This window comes from Phyllostomus discolor, chromosome 6, assembly GCF_004126475.2.
Source record: "Phyllostomus discolor isolate MPI-MPIP mPhyDis1 chromosome 6, mPhyDis1.pri.v3, whole genome shotgun sequence".
Lineage (NCBI taxonomy): Eukaryota > Metazoa > Chordata > Mammalia > Chiroptera > Phyllostomidae > Phyllostomus > Phyllostomus discolor.
This window is the reverse complement of record NC_040908.2, coordinates 60,504,196-60,527,784: the sequence shown is the minus strand read 5'-3', so window position 1 is coordinate 60,527,784 and position 23,589 is coordinate 60,504,196. Positions and strand designations below refer to the sequence as shown.

The window sequence follows — 23,589 nt, the reverse complement described above, 5'->3', positions numbered from 1 at the left end:
ATTTTATTTTTGTAGTAATTTATCCTTCATCTATTAGTTCATTTTTCTGTTAGTAAATTAATGATCCTTGGGTCATCCACTTGATGGCATGAATTATTATTATTTTACCCAAAGTGTAGTTGTAAAGAGCCAGGAAAGGGGAAAATAAAAATTAAAAATAAATCTAAAAAAAGAGATGACTGAATAATGTTTTACTGTTTTATTTTTATTTTCCAAACTACTTATCACTATCAACAAATAGTTGTTTATATACTTACTGTCTGTCTTCCTTCACCAGAGTGTAAACCCCAAGAGTATAAGAGTTTTGTTTGGATCCTTGCTGTATCCTAAAAGCCTGATCCAGGGCATTAAACAGAATAGATTTGAAAAATATATTTGTATACATATATATAGTCTGTCTGGGAAAAGTCCAGCCATTGCTATTATAGTGAGAATGGTTTGCAGACATTAGTGTAACCTGGCAGCCAAGGAGAGTAGACTGGAATGCGCATGTGTGAACAATGATTCACTGTACCAGTCAGTGGGGGTGGGAGATGCCATTGAGGGAGCATGAACACTGTGTGGTCATTGCATTCAAAATGACTGAGTGAGCAGAGTGACGAACATGCATCAGATTTTGTGTTAAGCTTGAGCATTCCTCCACGGAAACTATTCAGGTAATTCAGAAGGCTTTCAGGGATGATGCAATGAGTGCAGCACAAATAAAAGTGTGGCAAAAATGCTTCAAAGATGATTGAGGATCTGTTTAAAGTGATCCATGATCTGGGAGGCCTACAACAAGCAGAACACCTGAGAATGTTGAACATGTACAAGCTGCAATCAACAAAGATCAGCAACTGACAGTGTGAAAACTAGAGGCTGATTTGGGGATTCTAAGAACTTCTGTGTCCAAGCTTTTGATGCAGGATCTTGGTGTGAAATGTGTTGTGGAAAAATTCATTCTGTGGCTTCTACTACCTGAACAGAAGGAACATAGCATTGCAGTTGCTAATGACTTGATTCAAACCACTACCAATGAACCAGATTTCCTCAAGCAGGTCATAACTTTGAAGGAGACTGAGGCATCATTGTTCTATGTACAATGTTTCTTATGTCTTGTATTTTCTTCTGTAAATGTCTATTTTTCATAGTACATAACTGCATACTTTCTGGACAGTCAATATATACATATGTATATATACATACACTAGTGTAATGAATGAATGAATGTTTGTAGACACGATGGTAGAAAACAAGAGGGGAGGTGGAGGAGCCGGGGGGAAACTGTGTTTCCTATTGCTGCATAACAAGTTATCACAAGCTCAGTCCCTTAAAACAACACCCATTTATCTCACAGTGTTGTGGGTTTGGAATCAGCCCTGCTTGATGGTTCCCTGCTCATGGTCTCATCAGACTACAGTCAAGATATTTATTTGGCTGCATTCTCATCTAGAGACTCATATGAGCAAACCCCTACTTCCCAGCTCACTCAGGTTGTTGGCAGAATTCGTTTCCCTGCAGTATGAATGAGGGCCCGGCTTCTCACTGGTTATGGTGTGCAGGCTGCCCTCAGGGGTGGGAGGCTGCCCTGCAGTCCCCTGCCTCGAGGTCTCCCGCAGGCGCTCCACAGCAGGTCTGGTTGCCTCTTCAAGGCCAGCAGAGAAGGTCTCTCTCCAGTCTGCTAAGCCAGAGTTTTATATAATATAATACAATCATGGACATGATGTCATCTTTGTCACGTTCTGTTGGTTAGAAGTAAGTCACAGGCTCTGCCCACGCTCAAGGGGACGGGATTATACTAGAGGGTGACTCATTGGGGGTCACCTTACGGTGTGTCCACTGTAGGACCTCAGGAACAAATGTAAGTGGTTAAGGAAAAATTTGGCATTTTGTTTTGCAGGCATTTCTTCTTATAAAATTCACCTTCCATTTCACTATCAGAATATCATGCAGCTCACAGATTAAGTTTAGGAAGCTCCCATTTCTATACATTTTAGAAACTCTCAGGGTCTGGAATTTTTGGCTTGGCTAATGATTTACATTATTTGTAGTCCCTGTCTAAATTTTAATTTCTTTCTGATGAAAATGAAATGAAATTATCTATCTATCTATCTATCTATCTAGAGAGATTGATTGGATCTGAGTCCCTGGGTACTTAAGAAGTAGAAGTCTTTGTTAACAAGATGAAGAAAATTCCAAGCTGAGAATTCAGAGCACCTAGCGTGGGCAGACATCTGCCAGTGCTTCACAGGAGGTGTATCGTTGTGATACTGGACATTTCCTCAGAGTGGCTTTATTTGCTAACCAATGAGACCGGACTGGTTAAAGTTACTTGATGTAGTTTGCCAAAAAGATATTCCTAAATCCTGTAAAATGTCCTCTCACAGCTTGTTTTTCTTTCAAGTAGTTGAGTAACCAATATTTCAGTCCCTGGTCAGATGGGATAGGGGCTTGCCTGCAAAGCCTGTTGGTATACAGCTAAGAGGGTAGAGTGTATATATTTGAAAATCACTAGGAAAACAAAAGAACAGATTGAAGAGCCTTCAAAAGACCTAACATATTCAGCCAAATTAGGGGTACCATTAATTGTAAGGCCCACCATTGTTTTGTGTCCCTAAGGAAGAAAGCAGAGCACTGGCAATCAAACAGTGACAAGCCATTGATTGTGAGATACGTCACTATTTCAGAGGTAACAGTATATGCAAAAAATGAGTGTCTCTGAGTTGATGAATGTGGTTGGTGCCCCAGAACAAATTATACCCGGAACTGGTTTTACCTTCAGGAAGCCCTGATTCCCAGCAGAGCTGGGGTCCGGAAGGCCTGCGAATGTGACACTGACTACCTGCTGTCACTCACTAGAGCATAAAATATCAGAGTTGGAGATGCCCTTAGAAGTTACTTAACCCAGCCTGCCTTGTAGGGAAGGAAGAGTTGCATCCCTCTTTCTAACAGATGGTTTCCCATCTTTTACCCAAATATGCTGAGCAGTTAAGAACTAACTATCTCACCCAGGTTCTTGTTGCATTTTTGTAATTTGTCAGGTAACTGGGTCTCAATTTAAACCTAACAATGTTTTCCCAGGTCCGACTATGTGTGAGGAAGTGTGGATGCTTTACAGAGTGGGTGTCACCTGTGGATGAGAACGGGAGGGTCCTGAAGAGAAAGCGCATCCTGAGGGAAGAGGCATTCGGCTGACGTGATTGGCCGCTGATGTCGCCCTCGTTTATCTGGTCTTTCTTTCATGACACCACCATGTGCCAAGGTCTACATCAGTGACAGGCCTAAGTTCTCAGTTTCCAGTCCTCTCAGCTCACAGCTCTTCTAAGTCCAGTCTGAAAAACACAGGAGAACAACTCTGATTGGGTACCTGCATGTGGTCCAGGCATGTGGTCCAGCAACCCAGGGTTGCTGTGATGCAGCATAGACAGGTCACCGGCATTTCCCCTTTGTGGGACCTTGAGACAGTAGCTGATTTGGGTGCTGCTGGGCATAGGGTTGGTGGGTAGGAGCTGGAGGTGAGATTCTGCACAGCATGTTGCTTTGCCTTAGACCTCAAAGAAGAAGATTGAGGGTGATTGCAGAGGAGGTGACAAATGACATCGCATGGTATCAGAGAAGCCTGTATTAATCCCACAGGGGAGACAGTTTGATGGACCACCTGAGGTAGGTGGGGATTATGGTAGTGTAGTGGGACCTTGAGGTTTCCACCAGTGAAAATGAGGGGTGAAGCCGGTTACACATTATTAGCAAGTACAAGGTAACCTGGCTTTGACCACCAACAAAGAAATCTGGGGAGAAATAATTTTGTCTTTCAACCTCAGAATTTAGTTGAGTTATATTTATTATAATTATTAATATATTTGTATTTATTTCTCTAATCTTAGTTTTTAATTTTTATTTGTCATAGTTTTTCTCTTTATGTTTTCTTTTAAATTAAAATTTTCCTTATTCAATTATTTCTTCTATTACTTGCATCAAAGTTTTTCTCTCAATATTGTTAGCCTGTACTTCTCCCTCTCCTTCATTAACCACATTTAAGAGGGCCTCAAGTGCCAACGAGTCTGTAGTCTTAACTGTATAATCTGCCTCCTTCCCCTCCTCCTCTCTGAGGCCAAGCCCTCAGTATCTTATGCATCGATTATTGCAGTTCTCTCTCTTTCTCTCTCTCTCCCTCCCTCTCCACTTCCACCTCTACTCTCTAACCCTCACCCTAACCCTACTTCCCACCCTTGAACCCACCCTCTTTGGCTTTGTCCATGAGTCTTTTGCACCTGTTCCTTGAAGGCCCTTCCCCTATCATCCCCTATTATCCTTCTCCCCGTCCTCTCTGGTTAGTGTCAGTTTGTTCTTTATTACAATGTCTCTGGTTGCATCTGGCTTGCTTGTTTGTTTTGTCGATTAGGTTTCACTTATAAGTGAGATCATGTGGTATTTGTCTTTAGATTCCACATATGTATGAAATTATATGGTAATTGTCTCTCTCTGACTTATTTCACTTAGCAATATACCGTCTAGGTCACATGGCTGACATTCTTAACATGTAGGTATTAAATGTTTTTGTGGGTGTTAGTTAGAAATGTATATAATCAATAAAAGTTGAATATATACCTTTTATTATAGCTACCTTTTGTATACTTTATATTAAATTTTCATTTTGAATATTTTAAGAATCTCATAGCCTTAATGAGTATAATTGTCATTCTCTATTTGATGTTCAAGTTGTCTCAACTTAGCTAGTAGGAGTCCATTTAAATTGGTTCCTTTATTCTCTTAGCACACTGCCTTGAATATTTTTGAGAAATGAAAATCAGCCCTGCTGGCTGTCAAGTTATGATAAACAATTTCTAACAAACATAGTCATAGCCATAATGCAGCTAGAGGAAAAAGGATCTTTGAGTGATTATTGCTTTCTTACCAATAAAATTATTTCAGCATGAGCACAAATCTTATAAGTCTCCTCCAGCTTGCTTTTTACCCAAACACCCCAAACACTGTGTTCTTCCTTGCTCAGCAAGCTACATAAATCTAAATATGTTCCTGATGGTCTTTGACTAGCGGATTTTGACACTGTGAGAGTCTCCTCACTTTCCAGCAACAGCAAGACGTGTTTCAGACCCATCCTGAATTTTTCCGCCCAAGACATGGGAGTCAGTTACTCTTCAAAAAGATCTCGTTCCTTCAGTGTATAAAAGCAAAAGATATGAAAATCTGGGTATTAGGAGCACACATGAAACAGTAAAGGGCAAAATTGCTTCTGATTGCTTAAAATCATTATAGCCATTGGGCCACTTTTTTTAGCTGGAATATCTCTCACCTTTTAAGATTATGGGTTTGCATTGATCTTTGCAGTCTAACATGGTTTCTTGCTGTACCCAACTTTCTTTTAGTCCATGCTTTTATTAAGTACTAAGATTTTTCTCTCTTCACATGGGTTCCTGGAGGTTTGGGTGTGGCTGATCACCCACTGTCTTCCACCTCAAGTTCTCCCTCATTGAGAAAAATGGGAGAACAAATACAGTCTTTAACTTTTTATTTTTAAAAAGCTATATTACAGAACATAGTCTGTGGACAAAAGGAAGATTTCATCTCCCTTCCCATTACTTGAATTGCATCCAACACATATGTTAAGTGAAAGACATCCTTCTGGACGGGAAGTCCTAACCTGATGTTCCTACCATAGAAGAAGAGAAAATAAAGGAGGAAGGGGAGAGAGGAGCAAGTGAGGAGGAAAGGAAGGAAAGAAGAGAAATAGCAGAGGAAAAGGAGAGCAAGAACAAGAGAGAGCTATTTACTTGTATGTAAAAAAGGGTTTATAACATCTAAATAGTTGTGTCATCAATGGGATTAGTCACATGTTGTCCATAAGGGCCAGACATATGTAAATGCTCATAAATGGCAGCTGGCAAGGATGTTTTGATCATACATTTGAACATAGTTATCTTTTACTATCTAGGGTCAGTTTCTAGAACAAGGGGTTTTGATCACAGAGTATATAGCTTAAATTTCTTTAAGATTTTATTTATTTATTTTTAGAGAGAAGGGAAGGGAAGGAGAGAGAGAGGGAGAGAAATATTGATGTACGAGGGAGACATTGATATGCCTCTCATGCGCCTCAAACCAGGGACCCTGCCCACAACCGGGGCATATGTCCTGACTGGGAATCAAACAAGTGACCTTTAGATTTGCAGGCCAGTGCTCAACCTACTGAGCCACACCAGCCAGAGCTATAGCTTAAATATTAATATGCATTTTCAAGCAGCTTTTTAGAAAATTTGTCATTATTTCAAAATTTTTCCATTCTGAGAAATGAACTCACTATTTTTATTACCACTTCTTTCTGAATTTAATCTTGCCAATGTCACTTATAGAATAGTTTAGAGTCAAATAATTCTGAATTTGTTTTACTTTACAAAAATAGCTCCTTCTTCTGCCTCTCCCCTCACCCACCTCACCATTGCCTGCTCTGTATAGGCAATTACTTTTAGTGTAAAATACTCAGTTGAGTATTTTGCTATTTTCCTCCATTTTACTAAGTAATATGATTATGTTAGGAATTTTTGAGTTTTCCTTTTCACCATTATCTATTGATTTCCTATATTAATTTTTTTCACATCAATACTTATCTTTCTACTCTCTTTTTGTCACACACACACACACACACACATTTCCCCACCTGCCCAGTATGAATCTTTATAACTTACATTATATTAATATTCAGTGCTCACATTATCATGACCTATGATAGACTCAGAAGGAATTAGTCTGCCTTCATCATCTGTGGAAGGATTCCCCCCCTGGAGCTACCTCTGTCTCCCCTCGCTGTGCACCCCCCACTCCACTCAACCATTTGTCCTCCAGCATTTCTCCAATCACATCTCTCTGCTCCCCAAACACACTTCACCGTGTTTAGCAACCTTTGGAATAAATGCGAGTCTTCACTATCTGACCTCACCTCAAATACCAAAACACATGCCTCCCAAATACTGAAGGAGGTGTCCCCAGGAGCTCCGAGGATTTGTAAATAACATTTTTGTCTGGCATTCTCTTTACCATCAATTCCTTCTACAATTACGCGCATCTTTCCTGTCTTCCAAAGCTCAAACCCACCTCTTTCAAAATATCTTCCCTAATGTATTTATTTTTTTCCTGAGATAACTCCTCTAGTAGTTTTACTATTCGTATTGATGCTTAATCATGTCTTTCTTGTTTCTATAAATTCTTCAGGTTAGAGACTGTGTTATTCATCTGTTTCTAACCCTGGAGTTAATACTTGGGTGTGTTCTATACACGGGCTTCAGTGTGGGATCATCAAATCAGACCACATCAATTACACCACCAACTTTTTAAAGTGCTCATGAAACTTCTGTGGAAAAACTGCCTATATTATTCCTGTCCATGATTGGGGTTCAGATATGTACGTATATTTATGACTGTCTACAGTGTGAACAGTAGGAACTGGGAGAAAGACCCTGTTATGGGTTGAGTTGTATCCCCCAAAATTCATCTGTTGGAGTCCTAACCCCCAGTAGCTTAGAATGCAAACTTATTTGGAGATAGGATCTCTACAGAGAAAATCAAGTTAGAGTTAGGTCATTAGGGTGGACCCTAACCTAATATTTCTGGTGTCCTTTTTTTAAAAAAAGGAAATTCGGGCACAGATATGCATAAAGGAATATGATATAAAGAGACCCGGGGAGCAGACGGCATCTACAGGCCAAGGAGAGAATCCCAGGACAGACCCTTCCCTCACAGCCCGCAAAAGGAGCCAGCCCTTCCAGCACTGTGGTTTCAGACTTCCACCTGTAGAAATGATCAGAATTAATTTTTGTTCTGTAAGTCATCCGGTTTGGGGTGCCTTTGTGAGAGCAGCCCTACCAAAGTAATATGGATCTGGTACTTAACTTTTTTACCTGTTTGGAGAAGCAAAACTTCTTCACTCTGTAATAGTTTTTTTTTCTTTTCTTTTCAAGGTAAAGTCACTATTTATTATAACATTTACATATTTTATAACAACTTACATGTGTAGAACTATGCTACTATTTTTACCCTGAACTAAATTCATACTTCATTCAGATTTTCTTGGTTTTAACAGAATGTCTTTTGTTATTTTTTTAAATTAAATTTATTTGGGTGACATAGTTTTTTTTTTCCTCAAACCCCTTCAGCTTCATTGACAGGTCACACTAGAGCTAGCAGGAAAGTGATGCTGGAACTTACCACCACCAGAGTGACTGCTCGGTGGCGTGCACAAGTGACTTCAACAGTGGTCATTAGCCAGGGCCACTCTTCCTCGACAGGAAAGTACCAACACAATCAGTCTGTGGTATTCCCCTAGAGCAGCATTTTCTTGTCATGAATGTGTGGACTTAATGAAGAATTTAGCCCTTCGTGGCAGCGCTGGTAGAAGTGACATCTCTGAAGAGAGGACTGTGTGGGAGCAGGAAGCACCAGAGAATTGTTAGGGAAGTAAGGACAGAAACAAAGGCCTGTCCTGGGAGGGGACATGGCTTCTGTTGCCGATGAAGCACTAGCCAGAGTGTCAGCCAAAGGCTACGTGTAACCTCATCAAAGGCTTCGATTAAACAAGAGACATAATAGCAGTTTGGGTAGAAGTATAAAAGACAAAATCAGGGCCATTAGAGTTGTTCTTGTCCAGAAGTGAAAATCTTTATTGATTCTACAATTATACACAACCAACAACACAAAAACAAAGACTTATGAAAAGAAAAACTCCCTCCCTGGGTAGGGAAGTGGGGGAAAGTTTGATTATCTGAGCAGAATATAAAGAGGCAAAAGAAAACCTTTTACCAGCTCTTATGGGAACCATTTTTCCCTGAGAGTCTTGGACCAGACCCATCTACATAAAAAATGAGATCATAACTTTCAAGGGGGGTATCTTTGAGCCCTCATGAAATTTAATCACATGGGTGATAAACATGAAGATAATCGCAAAGTTCTGGGTATTTTGGGAACCAAAACCAAAGAGAACAAGTTTAGGATCAGACAAGGAGTGAGAATGCTATGCCCAGGGGAGAAGACCCAAGCATTACAAAATGGACTGCGGGAAGGGGGTGCAACTGTTTGTTCTGGATTGTTAGTTTCTGGATTGTGCCACTAGCTCAGTTAGTGAAGCATATTATTGCATCCACTCCCCACCATACCTGGACACGCAGGGGAAGGTGTACATCCTGGGGTTGTGGGGTCTGTGGGCCTCGAGGACAGCCCCCAATCAGAAAAAGCCTTTCTTTATTGCTGAGATGCCATCTTCTGAGTCACAGACAACTCAGGGAAAGTTTGGCCTAACTGCAGTTGTGTATCAGAAGTTTGTGCGGCCCAGAGTGCTGGAGGAGCCAGCAAGCTGAAGGCCTCCGGCTTCTAGGCTGTAAAAGGCTAACAGTAAGCCAAATCAGAACAAAGTTTCCAAAAAACCTAATATCATCTAAATCACTTTTTATGATATTGGATTTTAGTCTTAGGAAATTCTGGTCTACATGAAATGGAAGCCTTCATGGGAAGAAAGTAAAAAGAAATTGCCCATCGAGATCTATTATGAAAAAGAAAGTAAGACCAAGATGCTAAAATGGTCTGTGTATCTACCATTTGAAGATCCAATAGGAATTAGGTTTTTACTGGCAGAATACAGTAAAATATGATTGACTCCAGCTGCAAGCAATTTGAGACAATTTGAGAAGGACCTAGCTGGTAGAATTTTCATTGATTTTCACTGGTGGGCAGAATAAAGGAGTCTGACCCCATTTATGCTTTGAGGCAAAGGGGTGAATGGGAAGATGCAGATGCAAACATTCCAAAATGAGCAGACATTAGAAAGAATGCTCTGGATAGAGAAATTAAATAAGCACACACAAAGAACCCCTGCTCAGAAAGGAGGGTCACCTTGTTTTACAGAAGATCTAACAGATTTGTAGGAGAAAATGGGCTTAAGATGAAATTCTGTTGGTCAGAAATACACCAGAAGAGATGTTGATAGCATGGGATGATGTGATGGGAAGTTTCTACTGCATTAACTATTTCAGGGGCTAATGAAATATGGAGGAAATTCTAGTACTTAGATCAAAGAAGATGTAGGGCTGGCCCCTAAGTCAACAAGTAATTTCAGTGTCATTGAGAGAAGAGAAACAAAGATGATGTTGCTATTTCCTGGGCTAGTCCATTGGAAAAGAGGAACTCCAGTGAGTGATGGTTTGCGGGAAAAAGGTCAGTATAGGCAGGGGATTTTCTCTAACTGGCCACCATTTTTTCAGTTGACTTTCCCCTATTTGCCAGGCATTTTCTGGGCCCCCTCTGCCTCTTCCCCATCACCATTTCCATCTTTCCTCTGAAGCTTTCTTATTCCCTTTCGGGAGCCTTTACATTTTTTATCAGTGACATCTTCAGGTTAACAGGGAGGTTCCTGTTTTCATAATTTGGCAAGCCAGGTAATAGTCAAGTATGTGGCAAGGAAATGGTATCTGGCTGTCAAAGGTTACAGGTGGACTTATATTGTTCCTGAGCCTTGGGAATGAGCTAGTCACAGCAGCTTTGGGAGCAGCATGGAATTCCATCAAAGATTTCTTCCACAGCTTGTAGTTAGTCAGCTGCCACTCTGCTTCATTTTGCTTACTGTGGGTGGTGAGGCTTGTCAGAAAGTGGGATGAGGATAAAGACCCCGGGTGGCCCAGTCAGCCTCTGGGCCCAGTAAATTCTGAGGCAGCACAGCACTCACAAGCTGGCGGTGTCGGAGCGTGTTGGCCTCTATCTCTTCCTGAAATTTATGACGTTCCTTCTGGCTGTAGATGGAGATTTACGAACGTTCTGAGTGAATCCCCTGGGTGCCAGGTGCCCTGCACGGAGCCTGCTGTAGCTCTACGCAGGAGCAGCTCTTCAGACGTTGGTGTAGCCAAAGCACAGGAGAAGAACTTGGCATGAATTATAGGGATACGGCCTGAGATATGGATTTGTTTTTAAACAAGTGGTTGCCTGGTCCAAAAAAGAGTGGAGTTCTGCAGAGGAAGGTCAGACACCTGTTTGGGGGCATAGGGGTGGGGAGTACAAGTGCTGATGTACAAGGTAACACATCAACACCAGAGCTAGAATTCTGGGGCCAAATTGAAATCTACAGGAGGGCAATTTTGGCTATAATCACATTCTTTCTTATGAATCTTAATATTACTTTTAGTTTGGGGCAGAGCCTGAAGTTTATATACTACTTTGCTTGTTTTTTACTATCAGTCCAAGTAAGAGTTTTAGTAAGTCTTGGGGACCAGAGAGCCTGCCAGATACATCAGTCAAAAGGTCTTCCTGGGGGTGCCATTTATTCCTGCAATGTCAGTTTCACTCCGAAGAAAACTGCAGTGTTGTGGCCATGACGTGAGTGCCTAACCTGTGCCAGCTGGTGTTGCTTTTGGTGAAGTAAGCACTTTCTTCAGCCCTTTCCCCATATATTCTCTCTCTCTCTCTCTCTCTCTCTCTCTCTCACACACACACACACACACACACACACACGATGTCTGTCTGGAAAAAGTCTAGGCAATTGTTAATATAATGAAAACAGTTTGTGTGACATCAATGTAACCTGGCAGCCAAGGGGAGTGGACTGGAATGTGCATGCGTGAACAATAATGACTTCACTGTACTAGTCAGTGGGGCCAGTAGACACTGTTGAGTGAGCATGTGTATTGTGTGGCCATTGCATTTGAATGACTGTAAAAATAAAGCAACAAATCTGTATCAAATTTTGCATTAAGCTTGAACATTCTTTCACGGAAAATATTTGGATGATTCAGGAGGCTTTAAGGGATGATGCAATGAATGCAGCGCAAATAAAAATGTGACAAAAGTACTTCAAAGATGGTGGAGAATCTGTTGAAAGTGATCCATGCTCTGGAAAGCCAGCAACAAGCAGAATACCTGAGAATGTTGAATGTGTAGGGGCTGCAATCCACAAAGATCAGTGACTGATAATGTGAGAACTAGAAGCTGATCTGGGGATTCCAAAAACTTCTGTGTCTGAGATTTTGAAGCAGGATATTAACATGATATGTGTCATAGCAAAATTAATTCCATGGCTTCTGCTACAAGAGCAAAAGGAACATTGTGCTGTAGTTGCTAATGATTTGATTCAAACTGCTGCCAGTGAACCAGACTTCCTCAAGAAGGTCATAACTTTGAAGGAGACTGACACATCATTGTCCTATGTATAATGCTTCTTCAATCTTGTATCTTGTATTTTCTTCTATAAATGTCTCTGTTTTTCCTAGTACATGGCTGGATATCTTCTGGACAGACTTCATATTCCCAGCAGTAAAATCGCTAGGTCAAAAGGCAGTTCCATTTTTAACTTTGTGAGAAAACTCCATGCTGCTTTCTACAGTGGCTGTACCACTCTGCTTTCCCACTGACAGTGCACTAGGGTTCCCTTTTTTCCACATCCTCTCCAGCACTTGTTGTTTGTTGATTTGTTTATGATGGCCACTCTGACTGGTGTGAAATGGTTTTAATTTATATCTCTCTGGTTAGTGATGCTGAGCATCTTTTCATTTCCTTATGGACCCTCTGTATGACTATCTTGGAGAAGTGTCTATTCAGGTCCTTTGCCCATTTTTAATTGGATTGTTTGTCTTCATGATGTTGAGTTATATGAGTTCTTTATATATTTTGGAGATTAACCCTTGTCCGATGTATCATTGACAAATATGTACTCCCATAGAGTGGGTTCCCCTTTCATTTTGATGATGTTTCCTTTAGCCATGCAGAATGTTTTTAAGTTGATGTAGCCTCATTTGTTTATTTTTTCCTTAATTTCCCTTGTCCTAAGGGATATAGCGGCAAAAATATTCCTATGTGAGAGATCTAAAATTTTACTGCCTATATTTATCTCTAGGATTTTTATGGTATTACAACTTATATTTAAGTCTATTATCCTTTTGGAGTTTATTCTGGTGTGTGATGTAAGTTTGTGGTCTAGTTTTATTTTTTTGCAAATACCAGTTCAGTTCTCCCATCACCATCTATTGAAGAGACTATCTTTTTTATTTCATTGTATGCTCTTGCCTTCTTTGTCAAATAGTAAACACCAATCCAAAAGAACATGTGCATCCCTATGGTCATAGCAGAGCTATTAACAATAGCCAAGATTTGGAAACAGCCTAAGGGCCCATCAGTAGATGAATGTATAAAAAACTGTGGTACGTTTACACAATGGAATACTATGCAACAGAAATAAAGGAGGAATTCCTACTTTTTGCAATAGCATGGATGGAATTGGAGACTATTATGCTAAGTGAAATACGTCAGTTTGTGAAAGACAAATACCATATGATCTCACTTAAGGGAAGAATCTCATGAACAGACTAAACTAATGAACAAAATAGAACTCAAGGCATAGGATCATGGAACAGACCGACAGCTGTAAGAGGGGAGGGATGGGTAGGGACTGACTGAATGAAGCTGAAGGGATTAGTTAAAAACCATATATGAAGGACCCATGTACATGGACAACAGTGTGGGGACTGACTATGGAAGTAGGGGTGGGCTGGGTGGAGGGGGCAAAGGGGGAAAATTGGGCAACCGTAATGGCATAAACAGTAAAATATTAAAAAAAAAAAAAAAGAAAACATACCAAATCTTAAAAATAAAATTTTATAGTTAAAATTGAGGAAAGAGAAGATATACATAATTGAAATAATTGTGTCCATAAGAAAATATTGTTCAATATTTAAAACATATGTAACAAATAAATTATTAAAATTTATAAGCAGTTTAGGTAATAAAACAGATTTGCTTTATATATTTATATTTGAACCTACAACAGTCATGTAATCTCTACAAAATCTTGATCCTGTTGGTTTTCATCATGTGTGTACTCTGTTTTTAAACCAGGGTCTACAAATAGTAAGTAGGTGATTAATAAATGTTTGTTAGTTTCGTGGATTACCAATTTGGAATGGTGAGTTTATTTTTAAAGCCACAGTAAGTTGTTCTATTTTTTCAAGTTTTTACAATAATGACCAAAATAATTTCACATGCAGTCATGAATTTTGGCTGAGTTGACACATAGTTAAAGACCAGATGTTGAACTAATCCAGGATGTCACCCATGAGCTGCAGAGTGACACGGATACAGGTACTTGCTGTAATACCTGCAAGCTGAAGTCGTAGCCTGCACATTCCAAAATTATTATATTCTAATACTTTTCGTGATGTTTAGAAAACATAATTTTTATTGCTCATCTTTCCCAATAACTAATTTTTCTTGATGTCTTTTCTATACTATAAATTGTATCCATTCAGAAATAACTTTTCTTTGTCCCCAAAGAATAGTTTTACATAGTAAAACAAGTCTAAAATGATGTCATCAATATTGATCAGACCTTTGTAGTATTTTATTAGATTTGGTGATGAAAATGTACTTCTATTAAATATTTTATAGTAAGTCATATTGATTTACTATTTTTTCCACCTATGGCACATGAAATTGTTAATGAAGGCTATTTGTTTAGTTTGTCAGGTAACTTGAAATCATTTGCCATCTTTGATTAGGAAATGAGCACAGGAAAAATCGCATGCCTGTGATGGATGCAGGAAGCCTTGCCGACCAGCCCATGCCATCACTCACGTCCCCTGTTACAGAGCCCTTTATACATCAGAAATTTCATACCAAGAGAAAGCTGTTAAATCTTCAGAATGTGGGATCCCCCCCTGCACAAAAGATAGTGTCTTCTATACCCCCTAGCCTATGTCAGACATTTCAAACATCCCGTTTAAGATCAGGCTTTAATTCACCCCCAAATCTGCTCATTCTTTGTTAGTAAATGACAGCAACATTTGCCAAATTGTTTGGGCCCCCAAATTGAAAGTCATTCTTGACTCTTCTCTTTCCCTTAATGCCCACATCAAATCCAACAATAAATTTTTTTTGTTTTATCCTTTAAGTAGATTCAAAATCAATTATTTCTTCTTTCTTTTGCAGCCAAAGCCTAGTCTTCTCATTTCTCATCTGCCATCACTCACCTGTCCTACTGCAAATTCTCTCGACTCCAATCCACTCTGATATCTAAGATTCAATCTTTTATCTAATTTAAAACTTTTTCTCCCAGTGGCTTTGGTCTGACTCAGTCTCAGTAAGAAAGGAAATTTCACTATTGGTGTCTTCATTTATTCCCACCTTGCCTGTCTCTCCTCCCACACTCTGTGTTCTCTGCCATCCCCAGAAAGAACACTAGTAGCAATAGGAAAACATGCAAAGAAGCCCTCAAGTGACTCTCCAAAGACCAAAACAATTGGATCCAAGTGGTATTCAGTTTCCAGATAGAAACATAGAAACAACTGGCTTATTTCTCATTACATCTCACCAGTGTGCCTCTTGTGGAAATAATCAGCTGAAGAAGTGTAACAGGGTGCAGCCAAGAGGGTAGCCTCAAATAGGGATCTGTAATAAGATCCAGAAGAGCCTGGAGATAATTGGCTCCACACCACAGGGCCACACCTGCCCAGAATCTGGCAGCTGTAGCCAATTGTGAGAGGAGCCGGAAATGGGGCTTCAGAGGAAGATTGGCGCCGGGATTTAAACCGAGACGCAGCATCCATTGGGGAGGGGGAGCCATGCGCAGCCCTGCAAGAGAGAACCCCACAGCTTTGGCAGAGTGAAGAGTCCCTTGGCCCTGAGAGGAGAAGGAGAAGCACGCGGCCTTGACAGAGTGCAGACTCCCGCAGCCCTAAGAGGGAGAACCACGCGGCCTGGCAGAGTGGGGCCCCCACAGCTTTAGAAGGGGAAACCACCGCCTGGTTTTAGCAGAGATCCCAGTGACTCAGCTGAGGGTGCCGGGAACCCAGGGAGGTCTCCCAATCGAGAGGGAGTACTAACTGAGAAGAACCAGAGGACTACCTAAGCCATGGACTTCTATTTCCTTTCCTGAGATAAGGTACTCTGGACTGGGCAAAGGGGGAAGGAAGGAAGGACTGTGTGTTTGTGGGTGTTTTAAGGGACTTTGGGATTTTGGTGAAGACATTAGGTCACTACTTTAAGTTTGTATATAGCATTAAATAAATGTTTCCTTTCCTTTTCACAAATCTCTGGCATTGAGAGACGTCTTTCCTCTGGCGGCGGACATAACGGACCCGGGGCCTTCTTTCAATAATAGTATATCATCCCAGGCCCCCCCACCCCCCACCCCTTGTTGTGTGTTCTGTAACAGAAGGAAGAAAACTGATGTTAGACAGAAAAGAAAAATAAATATAAAATATGGTGATGACCTAGCCAGGTGGTTCAGTTGGTTGGAGCATCATCCCATACAAAGAAATACAGGGAGATTTGCTTCTAGACTGTGTTTGGACATTAGAGATTAAGGGCTAGACTGCAGAAGTTAAAAAGAGATGTTAATTGGATCTAGTTTATAGACTATGCCTTTAGTATGATTTGACAGGAAAAGGAGTGAGAACAAGTACAAAAAGTAAATTAAAAAACCAGCAGAATCAAGCAGTTTCTTAAGTTTAATGGATTCCTATAAATTTCTGAATGGGTGTGAAACTAAACCAGTAAGTGTGGGAGCCTGGGGATAATGTGGAGTGAGAGGGGATTCAGGACACCGAGGGTGTCAATGAGATGCAGAGGGAAGGGGTCCGGAGCCCTCGAGAAAAGAAGACTGTAAATGGAAAAGACAGAAATCCCTTCTCCGATCCCAGAGGGAAGTGTAAGAAAATAGATTGGGGGACAGTGTTCCGTGGAGGGAGCAAATGCCAACTGGTCTGGGTCTTGTGGGGAGTAAGGAGTTTTCTAATATGATTAACCCCACCCCCCATGCCTCAGTTTCCTCCTCTCTACAATGGAGCTTAAATAGTGACCAGCTCATAGGGTGCCTGTGATGGTGAAATTAGTTAATGGGTAAAGAGGCTAAGCACTGTAGCTGGTGCATAGGAAGTGCATATTAGCTGTTATGATTCAGTTTTACAATTTTCCACAACTGCAAAATAATGATTTCTGTCATAATGACTTATAGTTAATAAAGACTTACTATACACAAGATATTTGAATGAAAAGTATTTCACTTGTTTTTCTCCACAATTCATTTAGACCTCAAACAACATTATTTTCATACTGTAAGATCAGGAAAGTAAGCATCCAACAGTATCTTGTCAAGTTTTACATGGCTAGTAAGTAATAGAGTCATGGCCCAAACTCAAGTGTCGTCAATCCAAATTCTATTGTTTTGACTTCCTTTCTAAATAAAGGAGAACTTCTGAACAGATCCTCACACTCCCATTAAAACTTTGAGTACTTGTGGTGGTCATCACCAGACCAAGGATTAAAAAAGAAAACAACAATTCATCTTCAACAAATTGAGCACCTTGTCTTCCTTTGCCTCTTGCTGAAAGGTGAATATAAAATCAGATCCTTCATCTGATCACAAAAAATGGTGGTCCAAACTCTAACTAAGCTGCCCACATTTAAGGCAAGAACAAGGAGAAAATGATACCAGCTCCACCTGCTCCTTTTAACAGTAAAAGTTTTCCCAAAGCTCCCACTGCCTCTCCCTTTACATCAGAACTGGACCACGTGGTCAAGTCTGGACCTGAGGTCAGCTGGCAGCATGGAGCCACAGGCCTGCCCAGGGCTTGGCACATGCTGATGAGTAAGAAGAGGGAGTGGATACTGGACAAGCAACTAACAGTACCAGTTGCAAATGCTGGCACAAGGAAGAGAGCTGGGTTCAAGAGGAGCAGCCTGTAGGAGAGCAAAACCAGCCTGTAGGAGGGCAGTAATGGACTGAGAGCCAGGACCCATTCCTGTGTTCCAGACATCAGGGAATGAACTTATTCTAAGATTTCAGAAAGGTGGCAGGGTTGCCCCATTAATATTAGATTTCTTGCTATCCCAGGGACAGTGCCACACTTAATTTTTCTTGAGAAACAGAGTAACGTGGGGTTTGTTTGTGGGGTTTTTTTTTGCACTCCAAGCATGTGGAACAACCTACCAACTACATTTGTCTTCTGAGTTCTCTCCTGCTCTGTATCCCTTCAGAAACGCTGCATTTTAGAGCAGCCTTCAGCAGAACCAAGAGCAGTGAATCATGTAGAATTCTTAAACCTCTTGGCAATAACAGCAGGGAAGAAATTTTTGAGTACAAATGGTAGCTGAGGACAAAAAGAATTGAGCATCACCTAAGAATGTGACCCTTGGGCTGTGTACACAACTGTTGGTATGTGGGCATCTGTGTGATCCTGGGAAACCATTGCAAATGCACATTGGGATGGAATTAAAAGATACCCCTTTCCATCTGGTTTCCTCTTCCTCTCCTAGACACTAGGTGGGCTGTTGTAAGAGGCCCTCTCATGCTGTTACCTTATGTTCTTTTCTGGGGCTCAGAGACGGGCTATTTCCATACACAAGTCTCCCCACCAAGTCCTTTCTTTGTCCCCTCACCTGTCCCTGGACTAGATTACAAGGATTACAAGTAGGTAAGATGGCAGGGACACTCTTCTTTTAAAAAATTGTGCCTTTCTTAACTCATAAATGAAAACCAATTATTCAAAATAGATAGCTGCATGTCTCTCAGAAACTAAGTAATTAAAAATATTTTATATATGTAAAGATATGAAAAATCTAGCTAAGCCTTTAGAAAACAATTACTATTTATCCAGTAAAAACAGATTCTTTCCAAATAATTTCAAAAAGTCTACTCTGCTCGGACCCAGTTCTCCTGTGCCAGGGCCTGCCTTTTTTCTGACCCACAGCCATCTTCCTCTTCGAGCCTCAGACCAGACCCCGGCTTCCTCACCCACTGCCTTCCTCACTTGTCGTCTGACAGTTATGCAGCTATGGAACAAGTGCTCTGCCATTGTTCTGGGGTGCTGGACTCTGTGAACAGCCATTGTAATTTGTTCCAAGTACATACTGCCTATGTTCACTGTGACTTAAATTTTTCACCCAGGCTCCACTATAGCCAAGGAGAATTAAGGGGAGAGTATATGCAATGAGACAAAGAAAACGACACTGGAAGGCGGCTGGTGAGGAAGCACAACAGTGAGTGGGCAGGGCCCACCGAGGGACAGAGCAGGAGCTCCCCACAGGAGCAAGTCATCACCGGCACATAGAGCAGGCCAAGCCTTTCTTGGAGGATCTCCAAATTGCCCAGCAGGGAAAAATCTCATAAAATTTCTGGACTTCCTGTAGCTAAGAAAGGACAAGGGCATCTATCCACTGGATTTTGTTATGAAAAGTGAAAGTGGGAATCCCCAGTGACTAACTGGCAAGGTAAAGACATTTCTGAATTCTCAAAAATGACCCTTAAACACCACGTAAAAACCAAAGAGAAATAAAAACCCTTCATGGCCTAGATGCTAACTCTAATCAGGGACCACTGTATATGAAGATAGCAGAAGGACTGATGAATGTCAAATGACACAGCAGGCCCGGAGGAGAAAAATGGGTTCTAAGTCCCTATACAATGGAGGGATGAGGAACCTAATGAGATGCAGCCAATTTGACCCCAAGGTACCTTGAAACAGATTAAAAGTTGGAGGAACCAATCCAAAGCCGAAGGTGTGAAGGAAGTCAGGAGCCAGAAACAGATTGATGGAAAGGTTCTGTTAGGCTGAACGATGTGCATTTGCCTGGTGTTGTGGGTTGCACTACATCCCTCATCTCCCCCTCCCTGTTTATATGTTGAATCCTAACACCCAGTATGTCAAAATGTGACTTTATTCAGAAATAGGGACAAATACCATGCGATCTCACCTTTAACTGGAACATAATCAACAAAAGAAAAAAAGCAAACAAAATATACCCAGAGACATTGAAGTTAAGAACAATCTAACAATAGCCAGAGGGGAGAGGGAACAATGAGAGGAAGGGTTTCCAGGAACTACTATAAAGGACACGTGGACAAAACCAAGGGGGAGCGTGGAAGCAAGGGAGGGTGGTGGGTTTGGCTGGGGTGGGGGGAAAATGCAGACAACTGTAATTGAACAACAATAAAATAATAATAAAAAAGCAATATGGTCAATGCAGATGTAAATAGTTCAGATGAGATCATCAGAATGGCCCTAATCCAGTATGTCTGGTGTCCTTATAACAAAAGGAAACTTGGATGCTAACATGAGAATGCCATGTGAAGATAAAGGCAGAGGTTGGATCCATGCACCCCAAAGCCAAGAAATGCCAGAGATTGCCAACACATCACCAGAAACTGGCTGAACAGCCTAAAACAGATTCTTTATCTCACAGCCCTCAGAAAGAACCCACCCTGCTGACCTCTTGACCTTGGGCTGCTAGCCTCCAAAACTTGAGACGAATTTTTGTTGTTTAAGCCAGCCAACTTGTGCTACTTTGTTACAGTAGCCCAGGAAACAAATATATTTGATACTTTTGACCAAACCCCCCCCCCCCCCAACCCATAGAAATGTCATTTGTTTCAACCTAAATACAAGACATAGTTACGTTAGACTGTTGGGTCCTCCCTCATCCCAACTTCAGCAGAGCCAAATTTTAGTGTCTGGAGAAAAAACAAGGCACTTCCAATCTCATGAACTTTAACCAGGTCAAAAATTAACATCTGCTATATTAGCAGATGGTGACCCATTTAATGACCATGAAGTTCAAGTATGGCTGTGTGGGAGGCAGTGGCTGGAGGAGGCAGAGACAAAGTGAGGTTTCTACGAGGAAGACCAGTTTGGAGCCAGCGGTACTACCAGCCCAGGACATTTGGTTAATGTGACCTCGGGGTGGAGTGATGCCTGGGGATGCTGTGGAGTCTCAGAGCCGTCATTCCAAACATCACCCCCACAGTCTCACGTGCCCGACTGCACTGGGTAGCTTCACCGGTAAGCTTACGAATCAGACTTTGTGAAAAGACAAGTCACAGACTATGAGAAAATGTTTTCAAATTGCACATCTAATAAAATATTTGTGTCCAAGAGAGTACATAAAGAACTCTCAAAATAGTCTTTCGGGCACTCCTTTGTAGGTAACTCTCTCCTTTCCTCTTGCTGCTTTTAAGATTCTCTCCTTATCTTTAATCTTGGGTAACTTAATTATGAGGTGCCTTGGTGTGTTTCTCTTTGTATCCAATTTCTTTGAGACTCTCTGAGCTTCCTGAACTTCCTGAAAGTTTATTTTCTTTGCCAGATTGGTGAAGTTTTCCTTCATTATTTGTTCAAGTAAGTTTTCAATTACTTGTTCTTCCTCTTCTCCTTCTGGCACCAGCTGATTTCTCAAAAGAAACCTTACAGGCAAGAAGGGACTGGAAAGAAGTATTCAAAGTCATGAAAGGCAAGGACCTATATCCAAGATTACTCTGTCCAGCAAACCTTTCATTTAGAATGGAAGGGCAGATAAAGTGCTTCCCAGATAAGGTCAAGTTAAAGGAGTTCATCATCACCAAGCCTTTATTATATGAAATATCAAAGGGATTTGTCTAAGAAATAGAAGAAGATCAAAAACTATGAAGAGTAAAATGACAACAAACTCACAAATACCAACAACTGAACCTAAAAAACAAAAATGAAAACTAAGCAAACTAGAACAGGAACAGAATCACAGAAATGAAGATCACATGGAGGGTTATCAGTGAGGAAGGGGAGGAGGAGAATGGGGGAAAAGGTACAGGGAATATGAAGCATAACTAGTAGGCATAAAACAGACACGGGGAGGTTAAGAATAGTATAGGAAATGGAGAATCCAAAGAACTTATATGTATGACACACAGACGTGAACTAAGGTGGAGGGGAATGTTGGAAGGTTGGGGGGATGGGTACAGGGCAGAGGGGGATAAAGGGGAGAAAATAAAATTGGGACAACTGTAATGGCATAATCAATAAAATATACTTTATAGAAAGAACTCTCAAAATACAATAAGAAAACAACTCAGTTTTTAAAAGATTGGCAAAAGATTTGAACAGACATCTCACCAAAGATAAAGATACATGAATTGCAAATAGACAAAAAAAAGATGTATAGCATCATTAGTCTTATGTAAATGCAAACCTAAACAATAAGATATCACTACAGATCTATTAGAATGGCTATAATTTAAAAGGCAGACCATACCAAGTGCTGGGGAATGGGGAACAACTCGAACTGTCATACATTGCTGGCAGGAATGTAAAATGGTGCAAACACTTTGCAAAACACTTCAGCAGTTTCTTAGAAAGCTGCAAGTGCACAGACCATATAGCCCAGCCATTCATTCCACTCCTAGACATTTGCCGCAGATGAATGGAAGCATGTATCCGCACAGAGACTTGTTTGGGGATGCTCATGGCCGCTCCACTTGTGAGAGCTGAGAGCTGGAGGCAACCCACATGTCCAAGAACAGGTGAAGAGATAAACAATTTGCTATACATCTATTCAGTGGCTACTACTTAGCAGTAAAAATAAACTATTAATACAGGAAATAAGATGAATAAATTCAAAATAATTATGCTGAGTGAAAGAAGTTAGATGGAAAAGGAAACATACATTATACATCAACTTGCATAAGGCTTTAGAAAATGCAAACTCATCCACAGCAACAGAAAACAGACTAATAGCTGCCTAGGGGTGAGAGAAAGGGACAAGAGGAGCTTTTAGGGGGTGGTAAGTAGGTCCGTTGCCTAAGTCATGGTTTCAGGGGTGTATATTATGTCAAAACTTACCAAATGTTACACTTTAAATGTATACATCTTATTGTATACATTATACCACAATAAAATGATAAAAAATAAGGATCTATTAAACTGAGATTTTTATTGTCTCCCTTTGCTTCTTTTAAAAAATATTTTAGAGTGGCTCAAAACAAAACACACATTTTAACATATAGAAGAATGTGTTAAACCATAGCAAGCCATAATAAGAAGGGTTAGTGTTAATGTTGTTAACACTAAAGGTTGTATTTCCTGCACATGAACATTGGGCTTGCTTTTGAGATTCTTGAGGACTGAGGATAAGAGGAGGTCAGGAAATATAACAGGTTGCACCATTCTTATTATGTCATAAATAGAAGCACTCCAATTATTCAATAGAGAGTGACTTTTGAATTCCAAAAGGAATTTATCACATGGAGTGCCATTGAATGGTTTAATGAACAGTTTCTTTAACAGCAATCTCATACTAACAGCCAAAACCTTCTTATGTAGCTATTTCCTCAATTCAGATAAAGGGTGTAGCATTAATGTCTAGCTGTCATTTAGGATTCTAATCAATACAATTAGAAGGTAGCATTCTGATTTTTCAATATAAAATGGTATAGTTACACCCTTGTGTCTCTAGTTATACAGGCCTCTCCTGCTGGTGGATGCACACCTGGAGTCAAAGCAGCTTGTATCTTGTCACTTGCCAATGTGTGTGACAAATCTGCTGTCCTCCCAGCATTGCCGCCAGGTGCAGACCTCACTTGGCAGCACTGCGCTGCTGCTGGGCACGATTGCTCTGAGCCTGCTCCGGAGGCCACTGGGGCTCACTGGGCCACTTACACTGCTGCCCTCCAGCCTCTGAGAGGCTCGACTTCATGTGCACTGTGAGACAAAGCAGAGGAGCCACTCCCCATTCAATCACTATGTTACACTGTCACCAGCTCTGCTGGGACCCACTGCTTTGCAGACCTTTCACTGGAAAAATACTGGGTTGGCCAAAATTTGT

The 23,589-nt window shown here is 40.8% G+C and overlaps 1 long non-coding RNA gene across 1 annotated transcript; it reads left to right on the top strand.

Annotated features, from left to right (window-relative positions):
* Window positions 1-833: 833 nt before the first annotated feature.
* On the top strand, window positions 834-12,188 carry LOC118501515. The gene is made up of 3 exons (XR_004904139.1): window positions 834-844; window positions 1,640-1,644; window positions 11,947-12,188. It is a non-coding gene; the product is annotated as an uncharacterized LOC118501515 (long non-coding RNA).
* Window positions 12,189-23,589: the final 11,401 nt, after the last annotated feature.